At 40.8% G+C, this 13284-nt stretch overlaps 1 protein-coding gene across 12 annotated transcripts in view; it reads left to right on the top strand.

Moving 5' to 3' along the window:
* FARS2 (phenylalanyl-tRNA synthetase 2, mitochondrial) overlaps positions 1–13284 on the top strand; it is a 732018-nt gene that overhangs the window by 645028 nt on the left and 73706 nt on the right. The gene's annotated exons all lie outside the window — the stretch shown is intronic.

Here is a 13284-nt window from a genome sequence, read left to right as displayed (position 1 = left end):
CTTATTCTCTGTCTAGGGGGGGAAAACACAGCAAACTGGTCCCCAAAAGAGAAGCTATTACAAACCTGATTTAGAAATCAGCTATATAGCACCATCCTTGATTTGAAGGATGCTAAGTGTAAAAGCCACTTACACATGCTTCAACTTCTAATTGTTGCAGAATGGATGCCCAAGGATATAGTATTAAGGAGAAGAAAGCCTGCTTGATTATAGTTAGACAGAAAGGTATTATGGATGATAAAGATTGAGCTGGATGAAGGTGCATAATATTAAAGCCAGTTCTGTAATTCTAAACAGGTATATGTTTGAAGTTTCATCTTTATTTGATTATACCACTGGACGAACATGATTTAAGTGGTTTGCAATATAATATCAGGATAGGGAGAAAATTGACAGACAAACCACAACATAACCACAGAAGGGAGGCTAAGTTAAATTAGATTCTATAAATACACCAGTATACATCAGTAATTTATAATACTTAAGACACAATAGGTAAGCAAACAAGGTAAATGTGTAGATCACTACTGTCACCGCAAGTAGGATCCAGATGTAGCATCACAAACAAATTCTGGCTTAGTTTTGGAGGAAAAGCCTGTTGGAATAATGGACCTTAGGTTCTCTTAAATTTTGGAGACTATCCCCCTGCGTTAGCATTTAGCGCATGGTTAGTGCACGCTAATATTTAGCATGCGTTAAAAAGCATAGTGCACCTTAGTAAAAGGAGCCCTATATTTCCGAGCAGATATCCAAAGGTAAATTGTTCCAGAGTGTAGAAGCAAGTACACTTAAAGTATGATCACACTGACGTCCATTTCTGTGCTTAGACTGCTTCACAGACTTGTGAATCCATCACTGTGTTTTGTGAGGGGAACCAGCTGGGGTGTGGGCAGCCACAAGGAATTATGCCCATAAAGGGTGCACAGTTGCATATCACATGAAGTCCAAGGCAAGTTTAATCTTCATTTAAGCCTTAAGTACTCACACTGATAATATGCTTGGCTCTTTGATATGGTGGGCAAGTTCCTTTCATGCCACCCATTGCAGAATCCATACACATGAGCAGCAGATGAGGAATTCAAGGAAAATAGAAGCTTATAGGCCAGTAGCAGGAATGCACAGGTAGCAAATAACTAGGCCAGCTGGAATCTAGACACAAAGGAGCATAGCAAAGGAATCACAGCTAACACAGAAATGGGAAAATTCTATAACAGTGTGCCTATATATGGGTGCCCATGTGGTACCTATTCTATAAAGAAAGACAGGCGCCTACTTTCCCATATAGAATATTAGCATAATTGACATTGTGTCTGTCTATCATTTAGGTCAGTATTTCTTAATTTATTTTGGTTCCCATCCCCCTTTAACTAACCAATGAAACCTTCACACCCCTTCCTAAACTGCGTGTCCGGTAGTAACTACCGACGGCTACATATGTTGCTGTTAGCTGCTAACTGTCACTGAAATTACAGTAGTACACAGTTATACCACCACTTATGGTCCTATTAACTGCCTTTAATCTGCATAGAAAGTTTCAATAAATTGCCAATTTCAAGGCCCTCCTCCATTTGACCTCTTCCCATACCCCTTGGGGATGCTAGCATCACTGGTTAAGAGCCCCTAATTTAGGCACCAGCCATAGAGTGGAGGAGTTGCCTAGTGGTTAGAGTGACGTCACAAAAGAAATCTACTGTGGAGGCATTTAATTTTTGAAAGGGCGACTATGATAAAATAAGGAAATTGGTTACAAAGAAGCTAAAAGGATCAGTTGCAAAGGTTAGGACTGTAAATCGGGCGTGGATGTTATTTAAAAATACCTCAAAAGATACCAAATAGTGGTGAATGCTTGGAATGGCCTCCCGGTAGAGGTGGTAAAGACAAAAAGTGTATCTGAATTCAAGAAAGCTTGGGACAAATACATTGGATCTCTAAGGGAGAGGGGATAGTATATGGCATGGTTAGGCAGACTATATAGGTGATATGGCCATTTGCTGTCATTTTTCTATGTTTCTAATTCAAACCGTGCCCAGAGTCCACACCTATCCATGCCTACTTGCTGATAGGCACCTCAGAATAGCAGCTAATTAATTTTTACATTGTTTTTAATTGCTTTTTAATGGCATTGTTCAATTAACAGTGCTGATTAAGACAATTAAGTTAGGCATGCCAATCTAGGCGCCTGACTTCAGGTGCTGTTTATAGAATCTGGGCCTAAGTACAGATTCCCGTGCTCATCTTTGGGCACGAGGACTTACGCCTGCTGAAATCTGGTGTAAATTCTAGCACATAATTTGGGTGTGTAACCCCGATATCCTATAACACTAGGTCAAAATTTTGGAAATGACCCTGATTTGTCCATGCTTCTCCCTTGGCCATTCCCCCTTTTGGCTTTCTCATGAAACCCTTTGGGCACACAGTTATTAAGGCAGATCCGCACGTAAGTCTGTTAGTGCCAATTAACATTAATAATTGAGTGTTAACAGCGTGCCCAAATTTTGGTGATCTATTCCGAATCTAGGGGATTGTGCTCAGGTAATCTGTAATTTTGTTCAGTGACACCATCACTATAGTGCGACTGAATATCCCTGCAAAGCAACAACTGCTTTATGAAGATTTATTCTCTGAATATCAGGAGTGAGTTAAGGGTTCATTCTTTCAAATTTGTAACTGGAACATTCATTGTATGGCACTGTTAACATTTGAAAATTAATAAAGATTTATAAAAAAAAAAAAAAAGGATTATTATAAGATTATTTTGGAATTCAATTTGGATTCAAGTAAATTGTTTATTAGAAAACCATGTTGCATTATCCTATGATACTATTCTGTTTGGCATGTCTATGAGGGAAAAAAGTCAAATATCAGCACATAATAACAAACTATTATTAATCTTGACTGGGGTTGCTATTCAGCATATCACCAATAACTGGAAAAATTATTCTAATCTTAATTATACATTTTGGTGGAATTCGGTATGAAATATTTTTAAGATGGAAAGAGCAATTGCAATACAGAAAGGGAACTATAATAATTTTATAAAGATCTGGGGGCCATTGGAACAATATTGTAAGGAGTAAACATCATTTTCCTTGGATGAATATATGTACAAATAGGGGGGGTGGGGGGGAGTTTTTCTGGAAATTTCACTAAATTATATGTTTATATTATATTTATGATATAATTGATTATAATATTTGAAAGAAGGTGGGTGGGATGGGATATAATTTTTATGTTTTTAGAATTATATGAGAATTACAAGTGTTATTGTTGTTACTAATGATATATTCCTGTACGCTTGCTGTAAGTTTTCAAAATGAATAAAGAATTTTCTAAAAAAGGAGTGAGTTAAGGGTGGATATATGGCAATCCCTTCTGCGCACCTCAAATATCTTTTGCAGGATGTTCAACCCATTTTTTCATCTTTTTTGGCTGAAAATCTTCGGTATGATTTTGCTTCTGACATTTGCCATTGAGAAGTCAAGAAAAGATGCTGGGTGAAGGGAGCCCTAATTGTGTAAACAATCTGATGATTTACTGTCATTTGACTTTTATGTTTGGAGTAACAGATGAATGATTGCTTCTAAAGTGTTACAGTTTAGTGCGATATTAATGGGAGATAATCCATTTACATTTTTACTGTGGAAGTTATGCAACTCTTCTGGGATAGATTTGTCCTCAGCAGTTGTAAGATAATGTAGCATGTGTAGCAGTAAAGCATGAATAAACGGTGTATGAAGGCTTTAGATTTCCTGGAGGTAAACTACTTGTTAGGATTTTATGCCTGCATCGTTACACAAAGTCCCATTTCTGGAGGGGGAAGGAGGAGGCAGCAGTGATGGGACAAGTGCAAGTTCTTCTATTTTGAATTGATTTATCCCTTCATAGCAAAGGAGTTATTATGTGCTGTAGTCCTGGAGAAAATGGACTATTTGTTTTTAGATTTAATTTATGTTTGATCAACAGATTGGTTCAATCAAGATATCGTAATATATTCACTTTCGAAAATTTAAATGGCACAGCACAGAAACAGAGAGAAAATAACAGTAGATAAAGATCATATGACCTATCCAGTCTGTCCATCAGCATCATCTATCTGTTCTTCTCTTTTAGAGATCCTAAGTGCTTATGCTTTTCCCTGTCCCATGCATTCTTGAATTCAGATACGGTCTTTGTGTCTACTACCTCCACTGGGAGTCTGTTCCCCACGTCCACCACTCTTTCTGGAAATAAGAATTTCCTTAAATTGCTCCTTTCATTTTCATCTTATCTTGCCTTTCATCCAACCTCAATCAAATTGCAAAATGGCTCTGTTCTAGTGGTTTAAAACTGAATCTCTCAGAAGCAGTAGCCATATTTTTTTTCACACTTCATTTCTTCAATACTGCTATGCTAACCAATCATCTGTGGCACAGACGTCCCACTAATTAACTCTGCTTGAATTCTTGGTGTTACCTTTGATAATCAACTTTCCTTTTCTGATCACGTGTCTATGGATGTCTGTAAAAACTTTTCCACTATGCACCAACATGTTTTATTTTTGATACTCGGTCACTTCAATATTGGTTCAATTAGTAGTAATGTCTCGTAATGATTCTTGTAATTCTCTCTTGCTGGACCTCCCTCAGTACCAACTTGGGTGACTCCAACTACCGTGTTTCCCCGAAAATAAGACACTGTCTTATATTAATTTTGGGCCCAAACAAGGCACTAGGTCTTATTTTCAGCGATGACTTTTTTTTTTTTGGGTACAGTGATCATTTCTCCCTTTCTCTCCTCCACCCCATTTCTTTCTCCCCTCATGCGATATCTTTCTATCCCTCCCTCCCATCCCTTGTGCAGCAGAACCCTTGCAGCTTGTATCCCTCCCACTTTGCTAATTTTTGAGTAGGTGCCACTCTGGAGCCGAAGGAGAGCCACCAAGTATTTTCCTCCACAGAATTGCAATACTGCTGACCAGCATGTGTCAGTGACATCCATCCTCATTAGCCTACATCTTTCTCAAAAGCAAACCTATACCAAGCCTTACACCACAACTCTCTACCAAACCTTCTCCACCCTGTACCTGTGTACCACCAGCCGCTCTACCTCAAATTCCTTGTCTCTCAATTATTCTCAATCCCCATCTTGTAGTAAAACCAAAAGTATGTACTGATACATCTTTTATTAGACGAAAAAAGTATTTAACTCAGTACCGGAATAAAAATCTTCACATAGCAACATGCAATACAGCAGACAAAAAAGAATTACAAAATCAATACAGTGGTACCTCAGAATCCAAACGCCCCAGAACTCGAACGCTTTGGAATCCAAACTTTTTTTTGTAGTAAATTTTGCCCCAGAATCCAAACTCTGCTTTGGAATCCGAACTCCCTGCACATTGTATGTGTGTGTTTCTGACCCAGAATCTGAATGCTGCTTTGGAATATTTGTTAATATTTTACCTTAAAATCCAGTGTATTTACTATACAAATTTGAGTTTGTGGGATCCAGGAACAGATTAATCCAGTTTCTATTATTTTCAATGGGAAAAAGTTGTCTTGGAACTCGAACGGGGTTCTGGAACGGATTAAGTTCGGATTCCAAGGTATCACTGTACTTGCAAAACATTTGAGCTCCAGTTAATGAACTGCAAAGTACATCATCAAGAATCAAAATGCCAAAAGCTTATCGTTTACAGTTGTGCCTTGACAGAATTTGTAAGAAGTGTACCATGTGTGGAAAATGTGTGATCCTGCAAAAAATACTATTCTTTAATTTAGGAATATTGGTCAGGTGAAGCTATGCATCATGCATGGGAAAGCGCATTCTTGTAAAGGTCATCTTTGCTGTCGGCAATAGGGCTAGAATCAACTACTGTAATGAGTTGAGGGTACATTATTAGGCAAGACACAGACTTTTCAGAAAGTAACCTTATATAATCCCAGTCCACTGCAAATTTCTGCCTGTACTTTTCCCTAGGAAAGCTTGTTACAAGTGCAGTTCCATCACATTTGTTTCCAGTAGCGTAAGCTCCCACACCCTCTCCAACAAGAGATAACAAACCATTTTAGTAACTCAAAAACAAAATCAGTACATTTTCCTGCAAAAGCTTCAACTGAATTCTTCTGCCTGGAAATTAGTATCGGGTCACATGTGGCTTTGAAGTCTGGAAGGTGGCATTCAGGCTTTGATAAGGAGACTGGAGAAAGCAGTAGGCATGGAAAAGGAAATAAAGGGAGCCAGAAGATACATTTATTTTAACTTGATTCAATGAAGCACAGGTGTAGGAACCGCAGCTTTGTGAAGAGAAGTGTGGCTAGGAGGAGGGAGCTGGCCAGAACAGGTAACACCCACGGGAGGAAGGCACAAACTTGGGACACAGAATAGAGAGAAGAAAGGAAAAAGAGGGGCGCATTGGGACACAAAAGGAAGGGAGGGAGTACAAACTTTGGACAAAGGATGGAAAGAAGGAGGGAGGGGGCATGAACTTGGGACGTAGGATGGAAGAATGGACGGAGTGAGGGAAAGAGATGCTGGGGTGGGTGAGGGAATAGAAAGGGAGAATTGTTGGGCATGGGTGTCTGAGTGAAAGGGAAAGAGATGATGCACATGGGGAAATGAAGAAAGATTGTTGGACATAGGGAGGGAGACCGAATTATTGAACATGGTGGTGGGAGAGGAGTGAGGTACAGATGCATGGAGAAGAGAGAGATGAGAGGGAGAAATGTTGGATGTGATGGTGGAGAGGGAACAATGGAATGGATGGGAAGGGATTCAAGAGGGGCCTCAAGAGGTAGAGAAAGTGGGAAGAACACAAGATCAGACTTTGGAAGGGAAAAAAGTTGCTCAGAGAGAAGGCTTATGGGTTAGCAGCAGGCAACATGGTGGGAGGGAGGAATGTTGGACAATGGTGATGGAGGCAGAGATGTGGCATGGTGTTGGAGAGATGTGATACAAGGAAAAATGTTGGGTATGGGGCTAGTGGACAGGGGTGAAAGATGCTGCATGGACCAGGTGATGAGAGAGGGAGAAATGGTGGATATAGCAGTACAGGTGGTGGGAGAGATGCACCCTGGGAGGGGAATAAGCATGTGCTTTGTGTAGTTTAATTTTGTGGTTACCATAATGTATTAGTAAGATTATATTGTATGTATTACAATGTAATAATAATAAAAATAAAGTGCATAGCAAACAACAAAGGGGAGAACCAATAAGGGTCTGCAGTCAGGAGTACGAAGGCAAAACCAAAACAAAGAAAACTGCAGACGAGAGTACAATGATGCAGGCAAAGTTTATTATAACAATAGATAAAATGCGGTTAAAAACATCACCTAAAAACAAACAAGTAGACCCGACACAGTCCGTGTTTCGGAAAACACGCCTTCATCAGGGGTCCCAAATGACGAAAGAATGAGTTAAAACCGCAAACAAGCTATTGTCTGTATAGGGAGAGCTCTGGGAAAAGAGTCTGTGCAAGTCTTGCTGAAAAGTTGAATAAAGTGCATAACATAAAATGTAATAATTATATATATATTATCCCCCCCCCCAGTCTGTGGAAAAATTGTCCTGCATGAAACCAGTCCCTTGTGCAAAAAAAGGTTGGGGACTGCTGGATTCACAGGTATATGTAGCATTTTTTGTACACAGTGTTTCAAGTATGAATACTGTATATCAGGGCATCCCACAAGACAAAAGAAATGAAGCCCCACTTGTGAAAATATAAAACAAAAAAAGAGTGAGGAAGGGACATGGTCAGCCAACATCAGGGGCAAAAAATGTATTGAAAATACATAAATAAAATAATACTTATAAAACATATACACAAAGGTATGTGGACCATATTCCAGAAATGATGAACACCAGTCTTAAGTTCAGATTTCAAGATGTCATTTGTGTGTAGTTCCACAATTTCACTTTCCAGTTTAGCACGAGCAAAACAAATATCTTTTATAATTAGTGACAGCTGACACTGCAACATGGAAGGGGTTATCAATAAAACTGAAAAACTCCTTGTACTCCATTATGTCTATGAAACTAAACTCATAATTTTTCTTCAATTCTTCCAACACCTGTACAAATGAATTGCAATTGAAATGTATTAAAAGGTTGGGATTTTCTGAAGTGACTGCTCTGGGTTTTGGAAAGTGAACAAACTGCATATCAGGGATGAATAATCCTGTAATCCTTTTTTTTTTTTTTTTCCAAAAGCAGTTACAGCTCATAAAATGTTACTGGGAAGTTTTTGTTTCCCTGGAGATTGAGGCCCCAATTCTGCAAAGTGCATCCTGATTGTAGGCAGCTGTAGGCATCCTACAGCTGTCTAAGCCAATCGGGAGGCACGTTTTCTAAAAAAATGCTCCCCAGGCAGGCCGCCTATATTGAAGGCGCTTCCGGGAGCCTAGGGAGGCCCGCAAGCCCGCCTAAGCTCGCCTAAGGCTAGGCGGTAGCCTTAGGCGAATCTAGGCAGCCCTACGCGTCTCCCTAATAGAGCAGGAGACACTTACAATGTAGACCAGCAAATGCTGGCCTACATGGTAAGTAGATGCATCCGCTATACTTAATTGCGGTAAGGGATCTCCCTGCAGCAATTAGTATAGCGGCCGTGGTTATGGTCACCAGTCTCCCCTCCCCCTCCTCCCGATGATCGCAGCAGGAGGGTACCCAACCCCTACTGCCCACAGAACCCCACCATCGCTGGCAGGAAGATGCTCAACCCTTCCTGCCGGTAGACCCCCCACCTCACCCCTGATGATCGTGGCAGGAGGGTGCCCAACCCCTCCTGCCCACAGAACCCCACCATCGCCAGCAGGAAGGTGCTCAACCCTTCCTGCCAGTAGGCCCTGCCCCAAAGATCGTCAGCAGGAGGGTACCCAACCTCTCCTGCCGGACCCCCCCAACGATCCCCCCCAACAAAATGACCCAACCCCTCTCCCAGGACCTCCCCCAATGAAACCCCCCACCCTGGAACCCCCCTCGGGCTTACCCGCAAGTTGGCCGGACGGGTCCTTGCACCATCCAGCCAGCAGGTGCGCCTCTGTCCAAATGAGTCGGGCCTGCCCCTCCCCTGCCCAACCCACAGGATCCTAGGGCCTGATTGGGCCAGGCTCCTAAGGCCCCTCCTGCCATAGGCGCCTGGGCCAATCAGGCCCTAGGATCCTGTGGGTTGGGCAGGGGAGGGACAGGCCCACCTCATTTGGATGGAAGCGGGCCTGCTGACCAGACGGTGCGAGGACCCGTCTGGCCAACTTGCGGGTAAGCCCGAGGGGAGTTACGGGATGTGGGGGGTTTCATTGGGGGAGGTCCGGGGAGGGGGGTTGGCGATGGTGGGGTTCTGTGAACAGGAGTGGTTGTGCACTCTCCTGCCGCGATTGTTGGGGGAGGGAGAGGGGAGACTGTCATCCATAGCCAGGGAGATCCCTTGCCGCGATTAAGTATAGCGGCCGTGTCTAAACAAACCCAATTCTGTAATCGGCATCTGCAATATGGACGTCGGTTACAGAATTGGGCTTAGTTTGGGCAGGTGTAGGCCCGATTCTGTGTACGACGCCTGGGACAGGTGTTCAATACAGAATCCGGGCCTTAGTGCATTCAAATGACATTTGATATCCGTCAAACATGCCAGCTTGATTATCCATTCTGGATTTTCCAGGTCTATCTCCTCCTTCCCGTTCATTTCAAGGAATTCACTAATCTGAGAAAGGAGACTCAAAAACCTCTCAGGGACCTTTCCACAAGATAACCATCTCACTTCATTGTGTAAAACTAGATCCCCAGACTTGGAACTATTTGGCCCTCTTTTATCAAATTGTGACAGCAGTTTTTAGCGCAGGGAGCCACGCTGAATGGCCCGCTCTTCTCCCAATGCTCATAGAGTTCACATTCATTCAGCATGGTTCCCTGCACTATTACCTGATATCGCAGTTTGATAAAAGGGGGTCTTTGTTGTTCAGTACTCGTGACATGATAAAATTGATTACTTTTACCGCCATCTGCATGACACTTTGCCTTTAACTGTTTTTTTATTTTTCCCACAATTGCTTCTTGATGTATAATAAAGTGAAATGCAGCAAATTTTGGTATTTCCTCTTGTTTCCTTTGGACAATCAATCCATTCTCTTTCCCTTGCATGTACATATAGCTGTTAGATTTGTTCACACCAACTTATTTTCAGTAAAAAATCAAATAGGGCAGTAAAGATATCTTCCCCTTTTGTTTGACCTGTCAAAGCTATTAAACACAGCACTTCTTCCCAAAATAATTCTAGTTTGGGAAAACAAACCGAGACACACAGTTGTGAGATGTCGCATATATCCGTCCTTTCATCCATGGTGCTATTAAAAGATCTTTTAGCAACTATTGGTGGATTTGCCTTCCAATTTCCTCTACTCATCTCAATTATGGTTGTATCAGACAGTTGCATTTGTTTTATTTGCTTTAGGATTTCTTTCTTGTTATTGAAAATTATTTCTGCTGTAGATAAAAAGCACTCTTTGACAATCTTTGCATCAGTAAATGCCTTTCTGAGTTTTGTTAAAATCCATATGATTTGAAAGTTGCCTCGGTCAAACTCTGCATGGACTTTGATCTTTTTTTACTGGCCTTTTAGCAGAGCTACAAGTTGTTTAAATTTACTTTTCCTGATTACTGCCAGGTGGATAATTTCTATTGAACTCTTCATGCCTTGTTATGTAGTGCTGGTCTAAATTGCTACACTTTAAAGCAGAACATGTCTTTTGACAAATTAAACAAACAGGCTTCCTAGGTGTATCATTATACACAAGGACAAATTCAGGAGTCTATTTTTCTTGAAATGTTCATGTTTCATTTCCAAACTGTAGGGTTATTTGGTCAGTGCTATAATTTTCCACCGGTGCAGTTGGGTTCTATTCCACATCCACTCCAGCGACCAGATCTTGTCCAGACCCTTGATGATAGGCGCAACCATCCATCTAGACCTTGAGAATGTCAGCACAGCGTATCTCATCATAGTGATGCTGATGGGGTTCCTTCTCATCAAGTGGAACATCAGGTTCTGTAAAACCTGTAGAAGTGTCATGTACAGCACAATTGTGCAATTCTGCCATACCTTGGACTGTGGTAGTGCGATGTTTCTTAGCATACTTTACCTCCAAGGCCAAAGTCCAAGAGACTAATCGGTTATTGGAGACTCGACCAGTCTTGATCCGATCACTACCCAAGAAACTGATGGGTTGATGACATGTTTCTACAATCAACTTTAATCCTTGTAGACAGTAATGCTTTCTCACACTCTGAATACTTCCTCTCAACATTAGTAAAGGTAGAAAAAAAAATTTTGTTGCTTTATTGTAGCTGTATTGATAACCGTTTAAAAATGGAAATAAAGTCATCTTTTTATTAGACTAAATTTTAATACATTTTTTTACTAACAGGTCACTGTAACAGCAGTATATTGTACTGACCTGAAGAATGAGGTTTTGGCCTCTGAAAGCTAATTAAAAATTGGACTAGTCCATTAAAATAGTATTTTCTTATTTTCCATTTTTGTTTTATTTCTGTTTGTTAATGTGTAAAGTGGTGATTGTTGTTTGTCAGTTTTTTCAAATTTACATCTGCTTTCTTTATATTTTGCACAGCATTAGGGGACATGTGTTACTGTTTCTGTGGTGTTGCATTTTATGCAGTCTGATTTCTTGGCCATTTAATTTAATTTAATTTTTGTCTACATATTTCTGTTTTTAGTTTGTGATTACTTATTCCATACTGGATGAGGGTGTATAGTATCTGTGTTCTGTGTGTATGAAAAGGACATGGTTTTCTGTTAACATTGACTGCAGGATCAATCTGTATTAATCTGGCTTGTTTAGTTTTACAATAAAAATTGATTCAACTTTAAACGTAAAAAGCTGTGTCATTGTCTTTGACAGTGAATTGAATGGAATAAAAAAATTGACTCAATAAGCCAAATCAAATCAAATCAATTTTTTCCCCCGAGTCGGGCAGCTCTAGTGTAGAGTGAGAAAAGTGAAGCAGGCATGATTAGAGGAGCCAAAAATCTGCTGAAGAAGTTATAGATCTGAATCTTTGAAGAAGACCAAGCTGAAGAGCAGCAGTGCTTTTCAGATAGAAGGAGGGGAATCCAAGAGGTAGTCTGTTTTCAATGTTGGTGGGCCTGTAGGACCTGGTTTGTCTTTTGTGGTATCTTCGGGGGGGATGGGGTGGGGGGTGGAGAGGGGCATGAGCAACAGGAATTTTAGTTTTGTTTTATTTCAGGCACAAATGGGGAATCTCAGACCGGGTTAGTCTCTGGTGAAATTCTCTTGGGAGATAAGCTAAGGAGCCAGTTTGTCTTTGGTGTTTTCATGGTGGAGGAGGCTGTTGGGGTTGCCAGTTTGCTGTGTTTTAACATGACAGTCTCCTTAAGTTCTAGCTGCATGCAGTACTTAGAGGTGTGGTTCTGTTTTCCTTAGGGACCTCAATAGAAATATCAAAAATAGAAGGGGTAATTCTAGGCTTGGATCTACTGGTTTTGAAAAAAAATTGAATCCTTTCAACAGAATCCAGTAGAAAGTATAATGGGAAATATCTATTAATAGGAGAAGATGATAAGATGGCCCATCTGGCTCTTTAGTATAGGACAAGGTAAATTTTTGGCCATGCAAAATATCCTTATCAAGAGGGGGACTTGGGTATGATTGTATGTGATGATCTTAAGGTGACCAAACAGGTTGATAAGGTGACGGCGTAAGCTAAAAGGATTCTAGGTTGCATAGGGAGAGGCATTATTTATTTATTCTATTTATATACCACTTATATCCTAAGATATGGCAGTAGGAAAAAGGAGGTATTGATGCCCCTGTACAAGACTTTGGTGAGACCTCATTTAAAATTTTGTGTACAATTCTGGAGGCCGCACCTTCAAAAACATATAAAAAGGATGGAGTCGGTCCAAAGAAAGGCTACTAAAATGGTGTGTGGTTTTCATCATAAGGCGTATGGGGACAGACTTAAAGATCTCAATCTGTATACTTTGCAGGAAAGGCGGGAGAGGAGAGATATGATAGAGACGCTTAAGTACCTATGTAATGTAAATGCACATGAGTCGAGTCTCTTTCATTTGAAAGGAAACTCTGCAATGAGAGGGCATAGGATGAAGTTAAGAGGTGATAGGCTCCGGAGAAAGGGTGGTAGATACGTGGAATAGTCTCCAGAAGAGGTGGTGGAAAAAGAGACTGTGCCTGAATTTAAAAGGGTCTGGGATAGGCACGTGGGATCTCTCGGAGAAAGAAAGAGATAATGTTTACTGAGGATGGGCAGACTAGATGG

This window comes from Geotrypetes seraphini, chromosome 2 (genome assembly GCF_902459505.1).
Source record: "Geotrypetes seraphini chromosome 2, aGeoSer1.1, whole genome shotgun sequence".
In the NCBI taxonomy this organism is placed as follows: domain Eukaryota; kingdom Metazoa; phylum Chordata; class Amphibia; order Gymnophiona; family Dermophiidae; genus Geotrypetes; species Geotrypetes seraphini.
Note: the sequence above shows the minus strand (reverse complement) of the source record. Positions and strands in the feature narration are given on the sequence as shown.